Genomic DNA, 24,999 nt, shown 5'->3' on the forward strand with positions numbered 1-24,999 from the left:
TGTCTGTTATCTATTTGGATTCTTTGTTTTTTTACTGTGGAGTTAAAAAAAATTTTTTTACATATATTTAAAATTATTTATTTATTTACTTTTGGCTGTGCTGAGTCGTTGTTGCTGCACAAGCTTTTCTCTAGTTGCGGCAAGCAGGGGCTGCTCGTCACTGTAGTTCGCGACTTCTCACGGTGGTGGCTTCTCTTGCTGCAGAGCACAGGCTCTCGGGCGTGAGGGCTTCAGCACTTGTAGCTCATGCACTCAGTAGTTGTGGCACATGGGCTCAGTTGTCCTGAGGCACGTGGGGTCAGACCTGTGTCTCCTGCATTGGCAAGTGGGTTCTTCACCACTGAATCACTGGAGAAGCTCTCCTGTTGAGTTTTGAGAGTTCTGTATATGCTCAAGCTATCAGTTCTTGTCAATACATAGTTTGCAAATATTTTCTCCCAGTCTGAAGCTTGTCTTTTCATCTACCAGACAGGGTGAAGAGGAGAAGTTTTTGATTTGGATGAAGCCCTTTTTAGCAATTTTTCTTTTTATGGGTTGTATTATTTTGGTCAAATACAAGAGCTCTGTCTAGCCCTGTTGCAGAGATTTTCTCTGTGTTTTTCCTTCCAAATATTTTGATTTTATATTTTTAACTTAAGTCCATGATCTAAGTTAATTGTTACATAAGATGTGAGACCGAGATTGAGATTTTTATTTTATTCATTATTTTCATTAATATTAATAGTATCATTATTACTTGGGAGTGGATGCTTGATTGCTCCAGCACCCTTTGTTAACAAGACTGTGCTGCCAGGCTCCTCTGTCCATGGGATTTTCCAGGCAAGAATAGGTAGCAAGTTGCCATTTCCTTCTCCATTTGTCATAAAGTAGTTGGGTATATCGGAGAAGGCAATGGCACCCCACTCCAGTACTCTTGCCTGGAAAATCCCATGGACGGAGGAGGCTGGTGGGCTGCAGTCCATGGGGTCACTAAGAGTCAGACATGACTGAGGGACTTCACTTTCCCTTTTCACTTTCATGCATTGGAGAAGGAAATGGCAACCCACTCCAGAGTTCTTGCCTGGAGAATCCCAGGGACAGGGGAGCCTGGTGGGCTTCCGTCTCTGGGGTCGCACAGAGTTGGACCCGACTGAAGTGACTTAGTAGTAGTAGTAGTAGTAGTTGGGTATATTTGTGTTGGTCTGTTTCTGGGTTCTCTGTACTGATCCGTGGTTCCCATGTGTCTATCCTTCTGCAGTACTGCATACTGTTGATAACTCTAGCTTTTTGATAAGTCTTGAAATCTGGTACACTGATTCCTCCACTTTATTCTTGATCAGAGTGTTTTTAAATTTTTCTAAAATTTGACAGGTCATCACATCGTTAGAAAGCTTGAACAATATTGAAGTATAAATAAAAATTACCTGTAATCCGTTGACCTTGAATTTTTCTTTAAACTTGTCTTCTCAACAGAGATTGTGAATGTAACAAATATAGTTTAGTTCAATAATTTATCAAGCAGCCATTACATGCCAAGCACTCAAATCCTGGGATTACAAAGAAGAAAAAGAAAGGCCTCCTGGAGAGATGCCATAACTAGAAGGAAGCCAAGAGAGGAAAGCTTTCCAGCCAGAGAGACCACTGACAGTGGAGGCCAGGTGGCCAGGACCTGCGTGGTGTGTGTCCAGGGACACAAAACAGTTCAGTGTTGCTGGACCACCAGCAGGATGTTGAAAGTAGAGGGCTATGAGACTGGAGAGGTAGGCGAGAGAGAACATGTGGACGGAGAAGCAAAAATGGTCAACAGTTCATGAAAATGAACTCACGGTCAGGAATCATTAGGGAACTGCTAATCAAAACCGTTATGAGCTATCCCTTCACCCCTGTTAGAGCAGCTGTTCCTCAAGAAGACCAGAGACGACAAGTCTTGGCAAGAATACTTGCCACTGTAGAGTAAGGGGAACCCTTGTTTTAGTGTTGGTGGGAATGCAAATTGTCACAGCCACTATGGAAAACAGTATGGAGGGGACTTCCCTCGTGGCTCAGTCGGTAAAGACTCCGGCTGCAATGCAGAAATCCACCTGCGATTCAGGAGACCGGGGCTCAATCCCCGGGTCCGGAAGATCCCCTGGAGAAGGAAATGGCAACCCACACCAGGATTCTTGCCTGGAAAATCCCGTGGACAGAGGAGCCTGGCAGGGTGGGCTACAGTCCATGGGGTCGCAAGAGCCAGACAGGACTTAGCGACTAAACCACCACCACCACACTAAAAATAGAATTGTCATAAGATCCAGAAGTTCCACTTCTGAGTATATATTCAAAGGAAGTGAAAATAGGATATTGAAGCAATATGTATACCACAGTGGTGATTGCAGCATTATTCACAATAGCCAAGATATGAAAACAATCCAAGTATCCATCAGTAGATGAATGGATAAAGAAGATGTGACCCCCCCCACACACACACACACAATACAGTAATATTCAGCCACGAGAGAGAGTGAAATCCTACTATTTGCAGCAACTGAATAGACCTTCAGGGTATTAATACTGAATGAAATAAGTCAGAGAAAGACTAATACTGTATGGTCTCACTTATGTATGGCATATAAAAAAGCCAGACTTAAATCGTAGAATTTAAGAGACCAGGGGGTAGGGAAATTGAAGAGATGTTAATCAAAGGGTACAAACTTCAGATCAGAAGATGAATAATTTCTGGAGATCTAATGTGCAGCATTATAATTTTAGTTTATTGTACACTTGAAAATTTCTAGGAGAGTATATCTTAAGGGTTCTTGCCACAGAAAAGAATGTGATGTGAATGAAGGTATTAGCTAATGCTATAGTGGTAATCATATTGCAGCATATGTGAAAAGCAAAGTTGCTCAGTCTTGTCTGACTCTTTGAGACCCCATGGACTATAGCCTACCAGGCTACTCTGTCCATGGGATTTCCGAGGCAAGAACACTGGAGTGGGTTGCCATTTCCTTCTCTAGGAGATCTTCCCGACCCAGGAATTGAACCCAGGTCTCCCGCATTGTAGGCAGATGTTTTACGGTCTGAGCCACCAGGGAGACCTGCATGTGAATCATATCAAATCGTATCAGCATAGGATACATATGCAGCTATCAGATCAGCATGTTGTATACCTTAAGCTTAGCACAGTGTTACATGTCGATTATGTCTCAACGCTGAGGGGAAGAAAAGAACAGGGGAGAAGGGAGGTCTGCAGAAACTAGAGAATTCAGGATTTGTTTCTAGACCATCCTAGGCAGCCACAGCTGTATTCCAACGTATTATTTGAGTATTTAAACAAAAGCTCTTTCTAGTTCCAGTTCCTAGGAGAGAGAAGCATATGCAGATTCCTTTTAGCGGTTTTGTGTTCTGTGGTCCTAATCACTGGATTGATTCTTTGTGTTCACAGCATCAGAGAGACTGCTCCATCCCAGGGCCAGTCTCCTGAGCTGCTTGTCACCAGCATTGGATCAGCATTCCTCATTTGGAAGCAACCCATATGTCTATCAACAGATAAACAAAGTGTGGATATACATATTAGTGGAATGTTATTCATCCTTAAAAAGAAAGGAAATTTTTACACAAGGCCATGATGCAATGTGGATGAACCTCGATGACATTATGCTAAGTAAAATAAGCCAATCCCAGAAGGACAAATTGTGTAATTCCACTCATATGAAGTACCCAGAGGAGTCAAATTCATAGAGGCTTGCCAGGAACTAGGAGGAGGGAAGAATGGGAAGCTGTTGTTTAATGAGCAGAGTTTCAGTTCTACAAGATGAAAAGTTCTTGAAGTGGATGTTGATGATGTTAGCACAACAGTGTGAATATTTAAGTCACTGAACTGTACACTTTAACATGGCTAAGATGGTAAATTTTATGTTATATGTATCTTTCCACAAGTTAAAAGACCCCTTATTTGTTAGTACTCGGCACTGCTAGTACTTATCCGAGAGGAAAAACAGGATGGAATCTCCACAGCCTTGAATGATAATGGAATGTTCTTTCAGGGATCTAAGGACCAGAGGGCGTAAAGTTGTACAAATCAGGAAGGCACGCCTGCTGCTTTGCTTAATGAAACAGCTTTGATGTTGCTGTCTATCTCTAGCTGACCTTTCTCTAACTGGAAGGGGAAAATGGAGGTTATGGTAACCTCAAGTTTATGAGAAATGCTGAGAGTATAGGTTCCTGAGCAGGCTAATTGCCTGCATCAAAGCTAACATTGACACTTGTTTATAGAGTGTATTTTGTATCTTTTACCATCCAAAGGGCATAAATCAGTACTAAACCCTGCCTTCAAGGAATTTACAGGCTACAGATACCAGAAATACACATGTGAAACAGAGCAATGTCCTTATATGGAGTTGTGTGGTCCAGACAACAGGTTTCATGGAGGTGAGAGCTCTTAGCCTGGAAAAAGATTGAAGAGCTTCGTGGAATAGAAAGTTGGGATGTGAGTTGAACTCAAAAGATTTGGACTTAGAAAGGAACTTGGAAATTAAAATGGATAGTGGGCTGTGTACATGGCATTTGAGAGGCAGTGGAAATCCATCCAGACTGGAGGAGTCTATAGCAGAAATCAGAGGATTGAGAAGTAAGTGAAAGCTGAGAATAGTCCATAAAAGTAGTCCTTAGATGGTAGGATGACATTTATTAATGAAGAGCATCACTCTAACTCCGGAAGGTTTTGCCTTCAGATAGCCACTCCTTCAGTGCGAAATGTCAGTGGTGTGTTGACACTGTTTATCTTCAGAAGACCTCTGTCTTAGTGTTTCAAGGGGCTCTGAGTCCTTGGGCAAATGAGGTGATTTTCTGAGTCTGCTTCCTTGTTTGTAAAAATTGGCGAAATACATCTTACCTCTCTGGGTTTGAGAATTTACTGGATAACGTGGGAAAAAAAAACACAAAAACTTAGCATAATGTCTAGACTAGAGTAGGCCTTTAATATTGAGGGATGTGGCAGTAGGGTCTGATGTTTGTTTATATTTCTTAATTATTCCATAGGCATTTAGGACATGAGCATGGTTGTCTTCACATCCCTTTCAAGGTTGAGTTAGGCCTGAAGTTCACAATGACGGAATGTAAGTGGAGTTCCCAAGCTAGATATTACAATTACATCCAATTGTAAGGAGTTATTTTTTTTTCCCAAGAGGAACATCCCAAGGGTCACCTGATCTCAAGGAAGGAAAATGAAACCACATGGGGTTTTGTCTGCTGCTATAACCTTGTGTGCTAAGGGATATAAAAATTAATGTGTGATTCAGGAACCCATGTTTGAGAATGACTTAAAATGCAAAAACTCACAAAGTGGTAACCCTTTAAAGCTCTGATGTCTCCTACCTCCCAGGCCCCTCCAAAGTGAGCCTTCTTTTTGGCTTGTTTCTGTGGCACTTTTTTTCACTTCTAGTTTGGACGCTCAGGCTAGGCTTTTGTCTGTCTCCCTTTGTGAGATTATGAACCCTTGCATTACAGTGTAAGCACCAGCTGTAAGCAAGGCACGTTCAAAGTCACTGTCATTTTTGCTTTACAACTACCCCCCCGCCCAGTTTATGTTTGCTTCTCTTTTATCTACCAGTTGTCAAAATTTTGGATTTAATAACTTTCAAAGTGATTAATTAAGGTGTTTTGGAGTAGTATTATGAGCTGACATATTTATACACATTTGATATATTTGAACCGGCTCTGGTTGTTGTCCTTACTGATGTCCAGCTTGTACTATCTTTAGCTAGTGGGAGCCTGTTCAAGTTGGTTTCTGGGTCCTTTTGACCTCACCTTACTAGCATTTGATAGTTTTCTTTGTTATCTGATAACGACAAGATGTTCCAGGCCTATCTTGTACAAAGATGTTCCAGGCCTATCTTGTACATTTCTGATCCAGACTTGGAATTAGCCGTTTCCTGTAAGAATTCTTTTAGTAAAAATGGTATCTAGAAACCCTCATGGGCTTGAAGGGGCGCTCATTACTTTTGTGTTGGTCACACACACAGTTCCAAATACTATCAGGACTTCATCTCATTGGCTTCATCTGTCCCTTTTACTGTTTCTTTGCTGGAATATTTTAAAGTAAATTTCTCGCCATGTACATAAGTCTTATAAGCATATATGTGAAAACAAAGGAAAAAAAGATGTGTGAATATACCATCCCTTATGTACACATTTCCCCCGGTTAGACGAGGATGTTACTTCAAGTTATTCACAGCTGTAGGCAGTATAGGCTCATTGTGTTATCAGGTGGAGCATCATCTGAGAGTTTCACCCTAGCTGGCAAGTCACAGCGTTTAAGTATCATTAAGTGTCACCATGGGACACTTGAAAGGTTTTCTTGGACAGGCAGTCTGTATATCTTTCCTTAGCCTACCTTGGAGAAACATACTCTTTGGAGCTTGGCTGACTTACAAGAGCAAGGGAGAGAGCTAAGTTTTATATACAGTAGTGAAGAGATTAATCTTCTTTTGAGGACTATAGGAATGAATCTGTTACTTTGATCTTTTGACATAATTTTCTAGAGGAAAATATGAATATAGGCTCAATAGATATATAATTTTTTTGCATACCAACAAAGGCTACAGTATGTTAAGTTCAGTGCCCATTAGAAGTCTATCTGAAGATGCTATCATTAATGAATAATGGGTCTGCAGTGTCCGTGGTATTCCCTTCAGAGTTTACAGTCCTGCTGGGGAAGCAGCGTGGATTTTAATGGCAGACAATACAAATGGCAAAGAGCCCAGGAGAGGTTGGTATAGTGTGGTCAGTGATGCCAGTGTCACAAGACGTACGTCTAGATTTTACTTGCTGAGGAATCTGCCATTTCACCTTTCTGCACCCATTTCCTGATGCATTCTTAGCTCTGCGTTCATGTGTCACCTTGTGGCTGCCTTTCCTGCCTTGTCGGCCCCGTCAGAATGAGTTACGGAACCCCTTCTCCATGCTCCTGTGTCTCTGTGCCCTAGCAGCACTGGTAATCTATGCTGTGCTTTCCCCGGGATGGTGTCTTCTGGAGTGCACCGTGATCTTGCTCATCCTTGTAGCCCAGGTGCTGAAGCCCAGTGAGTCACTGGTTGACAAGGACTTTCTGTGCTTTCAGTGTAGCAGTGCTGGTCGCTCAGTCGTGTCCGACTCTGTGTGACCCCATAGACTGCAGCCCGCCAGCCTCCTCTGCCCATGGAACTCTCCAGGCAGGAGTACTGGAGTGGTTGCCATTCCCTTCTCCAGAGGATCTTCCTGACTCAGGGATCGAACCCAGGTCTCCTGCACTGCAGGCAGATTCTTTACTGTCTGAGCCACCAGAGGACTTTATATGTTTTTAAGTTTTGAACAAATATTACTTTAGGGTTGGTTACATTTCTTTGGAGAATAAAGAGCTTGAGCTAGAATTGGACTGAAAGAGTGGTGTTTTGTTTTTTTTTTTCTTTTAGCAGCAATTTGTGGAAACTTTGGGATAGGCTGTAAAAATTGAATTTTTGGTAATATTTAAATTTTAATCATGTAATAAACTTATAAATACAGAATATTATTTAAAAAGCAGAGACATTAATAAAAAGCACCTGTAATACCTACTGTAGCACCTACTATAGCATAAACATTGTTAACGTTTTAGTGTATATCCTAATCTCTTTTTTCTTATGCTTATATGTGATTTCTGTATTTTACAAAATCGGAGCAAGACTGTACCACCTTTTGTATGCTTAAGTTACTACAGTATTGAAAGTATCTCCCTGTGACACAAATGGTCTGCTAAGACTGGCTTTAAATGGTTGCTCTGGCATAATGTGTCACGTGTGCTGTGCTTAGCCACTCAGTTTGTGTCCAGCTCTTTGCGACCCCATGCGCTGTAGCCCGCCAGGCTCCCCTGTCCATGGGGATTCTCCAGGCAAGAGTACTGGAGTGGGTTGCCATGCCCTCCTCCAAGGGATCTCCCCAGTCCAGGGATGGAACCCAGGTCTCCCATCTTGCAGGCAGATTCTTTACTGTCTGAGCCACCAGGAAAGCCCTAATGTGTCATAACACAGAGCTTCTCAAGCATGTGTAATGTAAGGACACTTTATAAACATTTCTTACAGGTTCTTGATGTTGAATTAATTTATCTTTATTATTATGTTACCCAAATGTCTATAAACAAAAACTATGATGTAGAAATGTTTTCTTACAGCCCTTCTACAATTATTAAAACAAAAAAATTTTATAGATTTAACTTTGGAATCAATATAATTCACATTAGCAACACTGGATATTTTGCTGAAACTAAATTGTTTAAAATGTGGATATAGCCCTTACTCTTATGGAGGCTGTCTGCTCTGTGTCCCATTCCTTTCTTTGTTTGACCTACAGTGAGTTTGTCTAGCAAGCCATTTATTTTGCTTTTAATAAGTATGACCACATTATTTATATGCCATCACCTCTGTCCTTCTTTCTCATTAGTCATTAGTGTATCAAATTTAAAGAAGTGTTGTGTTAGTTACTCAATCGTGTCCAACTCTTTGCGGCCCCATGGACAGCAGCCCGCCACTCTCCTCTGTCCATGAGATTCTCCAGGCAAGAATTCTACTGGGTAGCCATTCCCTTCTCCAGGGAATATTCCCGACCCAGGGATTGAACCCACGTCTCTGGCAGTGGCAGGCAGATTCTTTACCACTGAACTACCAGGGAAGCCCTGAGCAAGTTTCTTGATCTTTCCAGAGCTTTCATTTCATAATCCGTGAAGTGGAGACAGGGATAACTTTAACCAGTTAATTGCATAATTTTAACTCAGAGGAGTGTAAACATGAACGTTTTTGCCCTCCTCTAGTCAGAACTCCCAATTGTGCTTTGTCAAAATCTCCATTTCCTCTAGGGCAGGGGTTCCCAACCTCCAGGATCTAATGCCTCATGATTTGAGGTGGAGCTAATGTATTAAGAAGAGAAATAAATTGCATAATAAATGTAATGCACTTGCATCATCCCAAAACCATTTGCCCTCACCGCAGTCTGTGGAAAAATTGTCTTCCTCGAAACCAGTCCCTGGTGCCAAAAAGGTTGGGGAGTGCTTCTCCAGGGGCCCGATCCCTAATGAGACTGAGGGCAGAGTCCACAGGCTTCTCGGTCACCCTGGGTTACTGAAAGTGCATCATTGTAAAATCTCACTGTTACCTGGTTGAAAGCTTTTCCTCCTCCTAGTACTGTCCAGACTTGTGACTCTGGGGCTGTGAAGTGGGAAAAGGTTGATTTGGTCTGTCTTTCTACTCTTCTTCCCTGTTCCTCTCCTCAGAGAGTTTGGGGGTGGGAGGATGTATATGTATGTCTGGAGTATTTCTTCCCTGCTCTTGTCTCGGCTCCAGTGGTTGGTGTGTAGGGATGGGCTAGAGGGAGAGGGCCAGGAGTAAAGTGTCCCTTACATGGCTGCCCTTGGGTCCTCCTTGATGGCACCTGCTGGTTACCTGACCAGCACTGCCTGTGTGCACTCCCCGCACTTGTAAGCTCTCTAGAGAACAGGCTTTTCCCCACTGTGTGTTCTCCAGACACCGAGAGGAAACTGGTGTTCCGTTCTTTCAGTTTTTTATAGGCCAACCCTTCCCTCTGCTGGCACCCCACAGCTGGAGTCCACTTACCTAATGGACGGCTGTCTTGGTTGGGAACCTGGCAAGAGGGCTTAAGGTCCTCAGGGTCCATGGGACTCCTTGATGGAGGAGACGCACGTTCATGCCAAAGCATGGTTCAAGCAGCATTGGTGCCCCTTCTCATGCCGTTCCTCCCTTTCCCGTCCAGGATGATCCAGGCAGATCTGTCAGTCAGCTGCCTGAGCAGATGTTCACCAGGCCTTACAGTTTTTAAAAATTCTTGTCCCAATTCTTTTTTGTGCGGCAATGGCACCCCACTTCAGTCCTCTTGGCTGGAAAATCCCATGGACGGAGGAGCCTGGTGGGCTGCAGTCCATGGGGTCGCTAGGAGTTGGACACGACTGAGCGACTTCACTTTCACTTCTCACTTTCATGCTTTGGAGAAGGAAATGGCAACCCACTCCAGTATTCTTGCCTGGAGAATCCCAGGGACAGAGGAGCCTGGTGGGCTGCTGTCTATGGAGTCGCACAGAGTCAGACACGACTGAAGCGACTTAGCAGCAGCAGCAGCAGTAGCCGCATAAGCTCTGTAACTGACTGACTTGGAGAAGCGCACTGTGGGAGGAGGGAGAGCATCACCCCAGAGGACCACACAACGCACGAGGTCAGAGGAGCCAAGGCCCCCTCCAGTTGCTGCTCTTCCTCTGCGGGCGGGGGGGGGGGGGGCAGTGCAGGGGCACAGGGGGTTGGATTAAAAAGGTTTCACACTATACTTTATTAATAAAATCTTGAATGAGCCCAGCCTCAGTTATTGACTGCTCTCTTTCTTTTGTGGCCTCTGTTTGCCAACCTGGTGCAGCTGGAAAAGTCACACTCAGCATTCACTTCAATACCTACTTTATACATTGCTGTGGCATTAAATATGATAGTGCCAGGCACGTTGCAAGCCCTCTGTAAGCGGTACTGTCACAGTTCTCGCAGTCCTGTGTTTATTTGAGTCTTCTGTTGTTAGACCTTTAGGTGGTTTACTGCTTTCCACTCTTTTAAATAATAGTCTGATGATCTTTATAGCAAAGACTTTTATCCTTAAGAAAAAGTCCTGTAAATGGAATGTCTAGTTCAAAAAATGGAGTTATTTTCATGGGTTTTGTTATATCCAAACTGCCTCTCAGAAAGGATGGAGTTTTGATTTCCCTGATTCTTCTTCGATAACAGGCAGTATAATTATTGAAAATATTTGACAATCTGACAAATGAAAAAGTAGTCCCTTGTTGTAATTTGGATGTATTTGATGGCTACTGGTTTGAATACATTTTCATGTATCAAAGACTCTTTTTTTTTTTTTTTTTTAACAAATTGCTTGTTCAGATACTAGTTGCTTTTTAACACAACTGGGAAGATTAAATGGCTTTGGGTGTGAAAAAAGGTGGGGCAGGGGGCTTCTTAAAATAGCTTGAACAGGGAATCTCCAGCAGTAGGGAGGGAAACAAATGACCAGACCTGACCAGGCTTTCCTTTTACTTAGTCGTTGCTTTCTGAGAACTTTTAGCTCCAACTCCATAGATTTCCGCCGGGCAGGCTTCTCATCTCGATTCAATGGCAAGACCTCCCTAGAATGTCACCTACTTTGTGCCACTCCCAGGTCCCCTCCTGAAGGACATGTAAATTCTCACACCATCCCCCCACTCCTCTGTCCAGCTCTTAGGATGTTGCTGTGACTGTGTTTTTAGACTGCTCCTCTTAATTACGTGGGTATCTCAGAGGCAGCAGTTTTGTTTGTTTGGTTTTGACCTCTGGTGTTTGGCACACAGGCACTTAGGCAAGAAGTAAGGTGACGAGCAGGAACCATCCTTTCTCTCTGGCAGCTCACAGTTTATCAAAGAAAGTAGACATCTAAACTTAATATAATGGAGAGCATTCTTCTGTACTCGGGGTTGTAGAAAGTGTTGCGGGAGAGTGGAACAGAAGGATTAATTTCACTTAAAATGGGGCCACACTAATTAAAATAAATAAATAAATAAGTAAATTTTTTAAAAAAAATAGGGCCACAGAGAAAGCTACAGCAAAAAGGACAGTGGAGCTGGGCTTTGAAGAATAAGTAGGTGTTCATCAAGCAGATGGGAGAGGAACATTTCAAGTAAAGAGAACAGCTTATCTAAGGTCTAAAGATACAGGCAGTTGAAGGAACGTATGTAGATGAGGAAGGAGGAAGAATGAGGCTCCAGTGGCCGCCAGGACCCCATTTTCAGTCCTTTTCCTCACCATGATCCCTTTGGCTCATCTAGAATGTCTCTCCCATAGCTCTCAGACCTTAGCAGTCATTCTGCAGAGTTACTGAATAGCCATTATACACCATGCACCATGGAAAATAGGCAAAAATGAGTCACTGGGCAACCTTGAATGGCATCACGTGAATGTCAGCTCCATGCTGAAAATCATCACAGGAGTGTGGTATCTTACCTGATGCTCTTTGGACTGCTAAGATTCCACATAACTGAGGCTTTTTCTATTGTAGCAGCTGTGGATAAAATAGATATTCTTAATAATCAAAGGAGTATTCCAGTTTCTTTAGTCCCCCATGATAACAGTTTCTCTCAAACCAGCCTTAGGCAATCAAAGAAAATATAGCTTCATATCTTTTTTACATCATTGATCTGGGTTTCTGTCAGTTCTCATCTGTTGTTCCAATTTTTTTGCTTCATAATAAATCTTTGGACATGATAAGGCATGCCCAAAACTTCGTGGCATAAAGCAACCACTGTTTTGCTCACAGATACTATGGGTCAAAAATTCAGACAGGACATGGGAAGGACTTTTTTCTGCTCCCAAATGTCTGGCACCTCAGCTGTGAAGACTTGAATGGCAAAGGGTCCCTCAACTTCTGGGAACTGGAATCTGAAAAGTGTCAGCAGGGCTGGCATGACTCAGAGGCTTCACTCAGATGGGGCTGTTGACTAAGAGTGTCTGCAAGTGGCCTTTACACAAAGCTGGGGCTTCCTCCCAATATGGCAGCCTCTAAGTAATCAGACTTCTTAGATGGTGGCTCACAGGCTCTGAAAGTGAGGGTCTTAGTGGCCAAGATAGACACTTCATGGCCTTTTTTAAAGGACCTCATCTTTGAAGTCACACAGTGTTACCTTTGCCAAATCTAGTGATCAGAGGAGTCTCAGGCCCACTCAAATTCAAGGGACGGAAACACAGACTCAGAGTTTCTTGGTCGATGGAATGTCAAAGAATCTGTGGCCATTTGTTTAAAACTGCCATATTAATAGTTTAATTTTTCCAGATAAACAATATCCTTTGACTCTTTTCCAAGTTTAACTTCCTAATCAGAGCTTTTTGAGTAAATACTTCATTCTTCAGAACTCTACCCCCTTCCCTTTCTACACCCCCAAGTCGTACTTGATCAGGTAGAAATTTTGTTGCATCATTTATCTGCAGGTCTTCACCAACCTAGAACAGTGTGGGACAAATAGTTGATGTTTAGTACCTGTGACTGACTGCTTTGGTGAGAACGCCTGTTACGTCTTTGTGTGAGTTAGAAGAGGATATCTGTGTGGCCATCCGTATTGATGTCTGTGTGGTGTCCTCTGCTTCTTTATCTAGTTTGGGAAGTATCCTGGCATTGTCTGTTGAGTTGTTACTAATAGTGTCTGTCTTTCGGGAACAATGTGCAGGAAGCCGCTATGGAGGTGGTGGTGCTAGACATTTGTCCCAGAGTCCCTGTGCACTGAGGCCTCTTTGCGCCAACGGCAGACCTCTGCTGGCCCACCAGTCTCTCAGCAGCTTCTAGATGCCCTGAATGCCACGCTCAGACTTTAGAGAGTGGATGGTGCTGCCCCAACCTCCTCTTTCTGGCGGCCGCCTGCTGCTGCCTCCAGTCCCTTGCTCCCGTAGCATACACTGGCACAGAGCTGAAGCTTCAGCTTCAGGAGCCTGAAGGCCACCCACATCTACCGTATGGGAAACTGGAGTCTCAGGATTTTTAAGTTCCGTTGCTCCCTGACTTGAAGCAGGTTTTGGTGACAAGAAGGCATGTGTGTGAGGAGCGGGTGTGTGAATGGGGACTGGGTCTTTGTTTACCTGTTCTGCCCTTTTCCTTCCCCAGAAAGCGGGGGTGGGCGGGGTGGGTGGTGGGGAGGCTTCTCTTTTACTTCCCCTTCCATGGCTGGGGCTTCTCGTATCACATCCTCCTTTCCAACTCAAACCGCTGCAAATAAGGATGCACTTTATAGATGGAGCACATGATGAGAAACTGCTACGTCAACAAGGGAACACAAATTGGGAAGCATTTCAAAGATAGTGAAGCAGTTACGCTCCATTACATTAAGTCCCAAGTGAAATGACCTAAACTGGTTATCAACCAAATTTGCACTACCAGACCACATTTTCACAGCTCCAGGACCATAAAAGGAGTCTGGAGAGTCTGTATGAGGAAGATAGGATGCGTTTGTCAGGACTGTGAAGTGCTGCCCTGTCCTCATTACTGACTTTAAAAGGTGAACCCCTGAGTGTCAATTTTCTCCTCAGTAAAATGGGAATACACTCACATCTTCTGACTGGCAGCTGTTGTGACTCAGATGGTAAAGAATCCGCTTGCAGTGCAGGATTCAATCCCTGGGTTGGGAAGATCCCCTGGAGGAGGGCATGGCAACCCACTCCGGTATTCTTGCCTGGAGAATCCCATGGACAGAGGAGCCTGGCAGCCTACAGTTCATGGGGTTGCAAAGAGTTGGACACGACTGAGGGACTGAGCACACAGCTCAGGTAAGTTTAGCAGGATCGTTACCTGAATGTTTAGATGATGTGTGGGAAACCAGTTTCCCATCCCATTCTTCCTGAAGTTTCCTAACACTGTTTCTAAAAGACCTAGGGAACTTTAGAACATACAGATGCCAGCCTGCTCTGGTCTAAATAAATCAGAACCTCTGAGGGATGGGGCCCAGGAGTATGTGTTAAAAAGTTAGTTCATGTGACTTTGTGCACCCCCTGATTATACAGACCTCTGCAAAAAAAAAAAGACTAGAAATACAATATTGTAGTGTTCTGGGAGTGAGTCCTTTTATGAGACTCTGTAAGACTTCTTTTTAAGTTGGACTTGACCAGGTTAGAAATCACTTATTTACTGCTTGCTGTTGTGGGCTTCAGCATAATAGCCTTGCCAAGCCCAGTTTCAGTTCCAAATGCTTTGTAAACAGAGGGGACAGATGCAAATGGCCTTCTCATTTGCATGAATGTCCCTATCAGGGTTTTCTGTTAACTGGATTTGTGGTTGGTGAGCTCTGAGCCAGCAAGTGCTGTGCTCTTTTGTTATTGCACTTGCCGTGCGTGGTGTTAACATAGACTGTCTAAAGCTGCCTGATCCTAAAATGGATGAATTTGTGTGATGGTGGTTACAAAGGGACCTATATGATCCTTAAGAGAACAAAATAGCATTATCTTGCCCATGTAGGAAGTTGCTGTGCAACAAATGCCTAAATGCCTGCCGGGTGCAGGGACCTCTGCTAGGCGTGGTGAGGGATAAATGTTATAACGAGGGGTCATATGAAACGGATAACACTGGTACCCTGTGGGGATTTGGCTGAGAAGAGATGGTCAAAGGGACTTTGACTTTATAATGTTTCGGTTCTTTTCTTTTTTACTTTATTAAGATATAATTCACATGCCATAAAATTTGGCACTTTAAAGTGTACAGTTCATTGTTTTGAGCGTAATTCCCATGGTTGTACACCACCACTATTCATTCCAGAGCAATCTCGCCCCAAAAGGAAACTCTGTAAGCCTTGAAGTAGCTGTCTCCATTCCATTCTGCATTCCCTCCTCCCCAAAGCTCATGGCAACCACCCTTGCTTTCTGCCTCTGTGGGTTTGCCTGTTGTGGATATTTCATATATGGAATCATATACATGGCCTTTTATGTTCAGCTTCTTCTGCTGAACATAATCATTTCCAGGTTCATCTGTGCTGTAGCATTTACGTACTTCATGCCTTTTTGTCTGAATAATATTCCATTGTGTGCCTATGTCACATTTTGTTTAACCGGTTTAACGTGACTGTTAAAATGAATGCTTGGGTGATTTGTATGGAAACCAGTTTCCCATCCCATTCTTTGTAAAGGACCCAGTGGAATTGTTAGGTCATATAGTAACTCTATGTTTAACTTTTTAAAGAGCTGCCAAATGGTTTTTCTCAATTTTTTTAATAAAAAGAATATATCATGCACTATTTTTGTAGTTATGAATCAATTTTTTAATTGACTTTTAAAATAGAAAATTTTACAGGGTTACTAAGAAGCGTATATATCTAGTTCTGATTGTATTTTCTGGACCTCACCAAGTTCTGTTGCTTCTTAATTTTTTATAAAGTCACAAAATCAGAACAGTAGAACTTCCTTCTGTCAGAGTCTCTAAAAGAAGAAATGGAGAAGACCATGGACTCACGCTTCATGTAAATCTTAGATGTTTCCCCCATAGTAAAATATATGCCGTTTGCCAGAGCGTGTTGACTGAAACTCTTGCCTAGCACTAAACAAATTCTGCCAGTGATCAAGTCATGTGTACACCCCTTTCCTGCTAGATTGCACCTAGAGAGGGAGGAAAGACTAATAAGTCTTGTTTTCCTGTTTATACACCTGGGGCTTCCCAGGCGATGCTAGTGGTAAAGAATCTGCCTACCAGTGCAGCTGACACAAGAGACATGAGTTCAGTCCCTGGGTCAGGAAGATCTCCCTGGAGGAGGAAATGGTGACCCACTCCAGTATTCTTGCCTGTGAAATCCCATGGACAGAGGAACCTGGAGGGCTACAGCCCATAGGGTTGCAGAGTCGGACAGGACTGAGCACAGCACAGCAGAGCATATATATGCCCATTAAATATTGATTTGAATTATATTAGCATCCTTATTCTTTTCAACTAGATATTAAGAGGAAAATTCTTTTCTGAACAAAATCCCTAGTTCATGTCTCTGTTATGTGGAGTTTCTCATTCTTCTTTTTCCGCCCAAAGAAGTATGTGTTAAGGCAAGGCAAGAGTTAAGTTTGTTTCTTTTTTTTAAAGCAAAAATAAGCAAGACTAGTTGTGGGAGTAGGATTATTGCATTACTTACTGTGAAGTTATGTTCTCTAAGCATGTCCATAGCTCTGAGATCAGAAGATTGGTAGAGAGGATTGAGTCAAGAGGAAAGAAATTATTTTATGAGAATATATTGTGAGCCAAACACACAAATACGTATATGTAGGTATGTGTATAAAATATTTACATGGATTTGCCTATTCGCGGATAGACTTGCCTGTTCTTATGTATATGGGGTATTGTTCTGAGCATTTCCTGTGTATTTTTTACGTATTATCTCATTTAATCTTCACAGCAGCCGTAAGAGATAGGCACTTTTATTTTCTCTATTTTATGGATAAGGAACTGAAAAATAGGGAAATTTAGGAAATTTGCCAAGTCTTCTCCCTTAGAAAAGAAGGGAAGCAGATTTTTGGCCCCAAGCAGCCTGGCCTGTCTATATAGAATAAGCACATGTTTTTGTGGGACAAGTCCGAGTTTGGATCCTGGCTCTACTGTTTAATAAGAACATGACCTTGGACAGTTTATCTAATCTCTCTGAGCCTCAGGTAGCCAGCAGATTGGGAGTAAAGCTCTTCATTTCCTTTTAGCTCCCCCTGCTACTTCCATGTAAATATGTCTTGGCTAACATTACACAGCCTTTCAGAGGCAGAGTATGAGCGTGATGGCAGATTTCAACTGAAATTTTTTGGTGTTTGGTTGTATAACAAGCAAGCTATTCAGCATGTCCTTTTCTGGCCATGTTACAACCTTGCATTCTAAACTCGCTGTTACTATGGGCTTAATTCTGACCCAGTGGGAAATATTTTAGTAATATGAACTTGGTGAGAGCTTGGGAATATGATGCTCAATTTAGTTTGCTATCAATGAAGAGAGAGAATATAGAACCCCAGACTTTAGAAATGTGTATTTCAGAAAGTGTGTACCTGGAAATCTTGACCAGTGCTTGTACATCTAGAGAAGACACCCAAGGGATTATATCAAAAAAGAAGTGGTCAGAGCCTCAGAGCCCTTTTGGTGTGAGGAAAAGAAGAGGAAGTTGATTACTTTTCTTCTAGCTGTGATTTTTCTCGTGCTAAATTTAGTGTTTGTTTATTTGTTTGTTTGTTTGTTCATGGCTATTCTGGATCTCCACTGCAGTGCTCAGGCTTTCTCTAGCTGTGGCACACAGCTTTAGTTGCCCCATGGCATGTGGGATCTTAGTTCCCTGACCAGGAATCAAACCTGTGTCCCCTGCATTGGAAGGCAAATTCTTAACCACTGGACCACCAGTGTCTTCAGTGTTTCAGTCTGTGAATTATTTATCTTCTTCCTACTTTCCGTGGAAATGGTAGAATTCCTTAATGACTTACTGCCTTTGCTGGAAGCCTGTTTCTAAAGTCAGATCAAAGTTACATTAAATGTATTTTTTGAAAAGCATTCATGTAGAGAATCTGAGAAGCACAAAACTTTCCCTGTGAGTAGAAAAATCATGGCTCATAAACCACTAGTTTTGATCTCATAACCATGGATCCTGTCGGAATTCCTGATTATTAGTAGACACAAATAAATCAAATGTTTTCTGCTCCCAAATCTACAGGGACTTTATTAAAATTGGAGGAAGAGTATTTTCCAGTGTTTTGAGCTGTAAAAAAAATTTGTAGTGGCTAAGTCTAAGGGAGGCTTAGGATGACAACTGACTGCAAACAGGAAGGATTGGCTCTATTTGCATGCGTGATGACTTAGTTCTGTGTAGGAGTTGTGCAATACACAAAGACTTACTTAACTGCTGTTCTTGGAAGGTCCATTAGACCTAAAAATATAAGTATCCCTTTGAATAGCGCTAACTCGAGTCTTCCCTTTTGTGGATCTTGGAATATGGAGGTCCCAGCAGAAGAGCGTTAAGGCAGGGCATAGGCTTGTACTGAGTGTCTGCGGGACGCCTCTCTCTGGGGATGTAAACAATACGGTTTTTGGCCTTCAAGAGCCTGGATTAGAAGGACATTGATCAAGCAACCACTAATTGAGGTCCACTGAGAAAAGTGCTACAGTACAGACATCAGCAAAGTGCAATGTGAGAACAGAGGAGGGTCCAGTTAATTGAGTGAAAATGATCAGAGAAGGTCTCAGTGAAGGGACCTGACTGAAAGAGGAGAAGAAAGGTATTTCAGCCAGAGGGAGACCTTGTGAAACTGGCCCCTGACATGCTGGAATGATCGGAATGGAGCTGATATGAGGGAGGAGTAGTGGGATTTACAAGGTCGATGGGGTCATGTTCTAAGGACTCATGTGTCATGTTAGGGAATTAGAGCTTTCATTCTCTGGGGACCCTGGAAACTGTGAAGGTGTGTGCATAGGTTTTAATAGCCTGACCTCACATATGTGATGCCTTTGGTTTGGGGATCGCATAATTTGGCAAACATTCCACACAGTATTTCTCTTTTTTTGGAGACTCTGTGTATATAACCACACCGAAGGCTCTGAAAGATAAACCCTTTTAACTTTTTCATGCATGGTCCAGCGTGTTCAAACATGGAACCTTTCAGATTTCTTTTACCTTTTATCATGTGTAGGACATCTGATAAAGGGAAAGGAGCGGGAGGAACAACAGGCTTCTAGAAAAATAGAAGAACCTTGTTCACCAGTCTATCAATATTTGGGATTGGCGAGGAGGGAAGGGGAGCCATTTCTTAAACTAAAGAGAACTCTGGACTGGGCATGAGGAAGTTTTGGTTCTTGTTCTGGCTTTGCTGTTAAGTATACTGTGTGCCTAAGACCAGTTCAGTGTTGAAACTCAGCCTCCAGGCACATATGATACTGCCTGGCTACAAATTAATTAAATACTGTGTTAAGCACTCTACATGCATTAGCTCACTAAATCCTTAGATCAAACCTAGAGTTAGGTTCCCATTTCAGAGATAAGAAAACTGAAGAATTAAAAGATTAAAGGAACTATTCAAAGTCACTTTTTAGTAAATAAGGAGTCTTAGATGGGTCAGGGGTGGAACATTTTCAGTGGAAGAAACAGTTTAAAAGCACAGAAGTAAAAAGGGGTAGGCAGACTTCAAGGAACCACATATATAATAATTGATATGTAGCCCATTCGGAAGAGTGGGAGGAGACAGGACTGGCAAAGCGGGGTTTAGTCGGTCTGTAGAAGGCCTTTGAATGCTGTGTGTTATTTGTGTTTTATTTGCATTTTATCGTCCCAGCTTTCAAATGAGGCCTTTAAAACGTTATTATTCAGTGTTCCTTTAGTGTGAGATGGTATATATTTAAACGTACGTTGTTATTTTATGCATTTTATTTTATGAGAAAATGCCTTTTTAACAGAACACTCTTAGACTTACTTGGACATGGATTTATAGTGTGTTACTCTCTTGCATACACAAAAAGAAAAATATATCTGAAGTATATGGTAAAGGATTTCTAAAACTTTCTGATATTCAGTTCCAGCTTTGAATCAGTTTTTGACTTATCCATATTTTGCTACTTGATAGTTGTCCTCTGGGTCATCAAGAGCACCGATAGTACCACTTCTCTTAAGGTGTTTCTGCCATTTTCAGTGCTGGCACCTTCTTGAGCTGACCGGAAGATCTTAACAAAGTCTTCTCACAACTACTGAAATTCACATTTCTCCCTGAAACGGACCTTGAGTTATTTGTTCAGAGTTGTTCCGATGCGGTCACACCACCAGAAATGACAACCACGTACATTCTTGTTGACAGCTGTGTCTTGACTGTAGCTTGCCTGTAAGAAACAGAATGGCACTGAAATATGTATAATATCATATATGAAACGAGTCGCCAGTCCAGGTTCGATGCACGATACTGGATGCTTGGGGCTGGTGCACTGGAACGACCCAGAGGGATGGTATGGGGAGGGAGGAGGGAGGAGGCTTTCAGGATGGGGAACACATGTATACCTGTGGCGGATTCATTTTGATGTATGGCAAAACCAATACAATATTGTAAAGTTAAATAAAATTAAAAAAAAAAAAAGAATCTGCCTACCAATACAAGGGACACTGGTCTGATCCCTGGTCAGGGAACTAAGGTTCCACGTGTCACAGGGCAGCTAAGCCTGAGCACAACTCGTGAGCTCTATGGGCTCTAGAGCCTCTGTGTTGTAACTAAGACCTGGTGCAGTCAAATAAACAGATAAATATGTATTTTTAAAAAGACTTAAAAAAGTTGACAGGTTAAAAGTGTAACATTTCTGTATGGCAGAAACCAACACAATATTGTAAAGCAGTTATCTTTCAGTTAAAAATAAATACTTTAAAAAAAAACATTCTGATTTTGAGGTTAAACTGTTTAAGGAAGAAAGGGTTTTAGAATCAATGAAATATGATAGCTTTTTGAAGTTCAAATGGTGGTAGAAGCAGCAGGACCAGTATTCAGAAATAAGAAGAATACATCCTGGAGACAGACTGCTTAGATTCTAGGCCCAGATCCTCCCCTTACAAGCTCTGTGACTTTGGGCGGGCTTCTTCACCTCTCTGAATCAATCTCCTCATCTGTGAAATGCAGATAGTAACTTATCTTATTGAGAAGAGTAACTGCAAAGCGCTTAGAACAGTGCCTTACTAAGTGGCACTTATTAAGCACTCTGTATATATTCTCTTTGATTAATAACACTTTTGACAGGAGGAATTAACATGTATAGAGCATTGCAATGTATCTTCAGTGCTTAATCTTTGGCCTATTTAATAGGAGAAAGTTGAGATTCAGAGAAATCGGCTCCTTCACAGCCTTCGAGCTAGTCAGTGGCAGGCTTGGGACTTGTAGTTTTGTTCACTGCTCTTTCCATTGTTTTCGTTATTTCTACTTCTCCTGGTTATATCCAAAACACAGATACAGGGTTGTGGACCATGCTTTGCAGAGCTAGCCCATGGTCAGAGTGAACAGAGGTCCCAGAAAAAACATTCAGTGTTTTTGCAGTCTTGGAAGAGTTATCATCTTTGGTTGCCAGATAGATGTGTTCATAGTTTAGACATGTCCAGACATGGTACAGCATCAGGATAATTCTGTCTCCAGTACTAACATGGGACCTGCTGTGTGTTCTTGTTTTCTGAAATAGGTGAAGTCTACGAATGTGTGAATAATAGTGTGAATGTCTACTAATGTAGCAGGGAAATATAGCAAGGAAGCTAGATCTGGCATTCCAGAGCAAGACTTGGACCCAGTGACCTGAAGATGGGGGCATCTCAGGGCCGGTCTCCTCCCAGAAAAGGCCACTGGGGCTTGCTCCTTATCAGGCACATTTAAGAGCTCCTAGGTCACCTGTCTCCAGTTATGCCTCGTTGATTATTAATCAGTATTTTTGCTGTTCTTAGTCTAAGCAGAGAGAAAAGGTGAGAGGGAAGAAGTCAAGGCAAAAGTCCTTGCAAAAGCAAGATACATGGGGGAGTATCTTACTCCTGTTCCTTCCCCGCAGGGTCTTCTCTCCCAAGAATAAGCTTTTCCAGAACAAGCTGATTCTGTTGCCCTCTTTCCTTTGCTCTGCATCCCTGAGGCATGGATTATAATTAATTATCTAGGAACCACCTCTTTCTCCATTTGTTACATTTGGCTCTTCAGTGTCCTTTTTTTTTTTTTTTTCCCCCCATTTTTAAGCCAGGATCCAAGGTTTCAAGGGCTTTTCTGGTGGCTCAAATGGTAAAGAATCTGCCTGCAGTGCAGGACACCCAGATTTGATCCCTGGGTTGGGAAGATCCCCTGGAGAAAGAAATGGCAGTCCCACTCCAGGGCTCTTGCCTGGGAAATCCCATGGACAGAGGAGCCTGGCTGGCTGCAGTCCATAGGGTTGCAAAAAGAGTCAGACATGACAGAGCCAACTCACAAGGTCAGTAGACTGCACTTAGTTGCCTGATGTACAAGTGGAACACACAGGTCAGCACAGATACCAGGGCTCTCCTGAGGCCCTCACAGAAGCCTTCCTCAGTGGCAACAGATGGAAGCTAACATATGGACATTTCAGTCTAAAATGCACATTTTACTTCAGAACCATAAAGCTATATACAAAGACAGAAAAGAAACAAAAAACCTTGGCTTCGCTGGTCAAAGCCAAGCACAGAGACAAGCTAGTCTATTTTTCTTTTTTTCCCCCTTCCATTGAATTCATCTGATTTCCTTCATTTCTCTTTCTTTATTTTATTTCTTCATTTTCATCTTTATTGTTTGTCTGTCTTTTTGATTCCAGCTTGTTTTCCATTCCCCAGATTCGCTGTCATTACTATTTTACACTGTCAGTGCCTCAGATACCCGCATTCACCAGGTTCTTTCACTGTATTAGACATATCTGTTGGTTGGAAGAATAAATGACCATAGTAGTGGAAGGTAAGAGTATAAATCAGGAATGCAGTATATCTTTGCAAAACATCTATAATAAAAGCCACAAATGAGGGCATCATAAAACATCTGGGTGTCACTTGGCATTTGCATGCTGTCTTCTATCTGGTCCTATTAAATTAGTTCAGTAGACGGTCTCTACTGTATTTAAGGCCTCCATAGGAGGTGTTAGTGATACAGCAGTATAAAAGAAGTTCCCTGCCTTTGAAGAAGCGTATACTCTATACATGCATAATGAACTGTAGTGCTTTTTTGTGAAAACATACCTAGTAAACACCTGCTGTGTATACAGCCACGTTCTAGACATCGAGTATGGAACTGAAAGAGACAAGGTGCCTGACAGAGGGGCTTCAGTTCACCAGGGAGGAGGTGCACAGGGGCAGTGAAGGCAAAAGCAAAGCATAGACAGGAACGTGCGTTTAAGAAAGAGAAGGCCTCTGACCGAGAAACTGACACCTGAACAAAACTAAAAGGCCGGAAGAAACCTCTCAGTTACTTGGAACAGGAATTTTCAGGAAGAAGGACCCTCAGGGGCAGTGGCTTTGGGGTAGAAGAGCATTTGGAGCACCCGAGTAAGGGCAGTGTGGTAGGACCTAAAAAGGTGAGGGGGCATAGGAAACTTAGCGCTAAGGGGCTACCGAGCCTGCGCACCTCAGCTCAAGCCCATGTGTCACACACCACGGAGCCCGCACGCGCTGGAATCTGCGCGACACAACTAGAGAGAAGCCCGTGCACCACAGCAGAAGATCCCACGCCCCACAACTGAGCCCTGACACAGCCAAGTTTTTAAAAACAGAAAGCTTGAGCAGGGTATTTCATATTAACTGAGTGAGGTAAAAGTGAAAGAAGCATTCTGAAGGAATTAAGGGGTCAGGTGATTAAATGATGTATGGTCTGAGTGCCTGAAACACTTTCTCTCCGTACTGTTTTCATGTATGTCTGGATTGAAGATGGGTTTCTCTTGCAGGAGTGTGGAGCTTTTCATCCTTAAATGTTGAGTGGAAGAAGTTCCAATTCTGGTAATGGTGAAGTACCTTGTATGAGATTAAAACTGCAGGAAAAAAAAAAATTATAAGCTCTAACAGTTAGGGAGTTTGGGATGGGCATGTACACACTGCTATATTTTACATGGATAACCAACAAGGACCTACTGTAGAGCACAGGGAACTCTGCTCAATGTCAGCCTGGATGGGAGGGGTTTGGGGGAGGACAGGTGCATGAATACGTATGACTGAGTTCTTTCACCATTCACCTTAAACCATCACAACATTGTTAATCATTATACCCTGATACAAAATAAGAAGTTAAAAAAATTATAAGCTCTTAACAAACTATGTGAAAACTATCGTCTGATGTCACTGAAGAGAAACCAGAGTAGACGAAAACGAGAGAGGGTTTGACTCCTGAAATAAGGGAGAGATACAAAGCGTGAGTGAGAGCCACAGTCACGTGGGTTTTCTTCTGAGGGTTTTATTATCTCCCAGGAGGCACAAGGCAGGGTGGCTGGAACTCAGATAGAAAGCTGTACTCTTTGCCTGAAGAGTTTGGGTTGACAAAACAGCTGGAAATTGAAAGGGAAAATCTTGGAAGACGGGAGCAATAGAGCCTATGCGTATAAACATCCCTCACGTATTTGGATGACCTCCGGATTGTACTTGGAGAAGTGAGACTTTTGTTATTCGCAGGTGGCTCAGTGGGAAAGAATCTGCCTGCAATGCGGGAGACACAGGTTCAGTCCCTGGGTCAGGAAAATCCCCTGGAGAAGGAAAGGACAACCCACTCCAGTAAATCCCATGGACAAAGGAGTCTGGCAGGTTACAGTCCATGGGGTCACAAAAGAGCCGGACATGACTGAGCTAGATCAGTCTAGACATGACTAGATCACCACCACCACCAAGCAAGAATTTCAGAAGCCGGGAGGAAACCACGACTGGAAGACTGAAATTGCTAATGGAAGGGAAGCCTGGTGTGCTGCAGCCCATGGAGCTGCTAAGAGCTGGACACGGCTGAGCAACTGAACTGAACTGAGATTTCGGCTGCTTCTCAACACAGGAGAGGTTTCATACATAGC

The 24,999-nt window shown here is 42.7% G+C and overlaps 1 protein-coding gene across 1 annotated transcript in view; it reads left to right on the top strand.

Moving 5' to 3' along the window:
- The window catches only part of GAB2 (GRB2 associated binding protein 2), a 183,638-nt gene that overhangs the window by 3,714 nt on the left and 154,925 nt on the right, over positions 1-24,999 (top strand). The window lies entirely within an intron of this gene.

This window comes from Bos javanicus, chromosome 29 (genome assembly GCF_032452875.1).
Source record: "Bos javanicus breed banteng chromosome 29, ARS-OSU_banteng_1.0, whole genome shotgun sequence".
In the NCBI taxonomy this organism is placed as follows: Eukaryota; Metazoa; Chordata; class Mammalia; order Artiodactyla; family Bovidae; genus Bos; species Bos javanicus.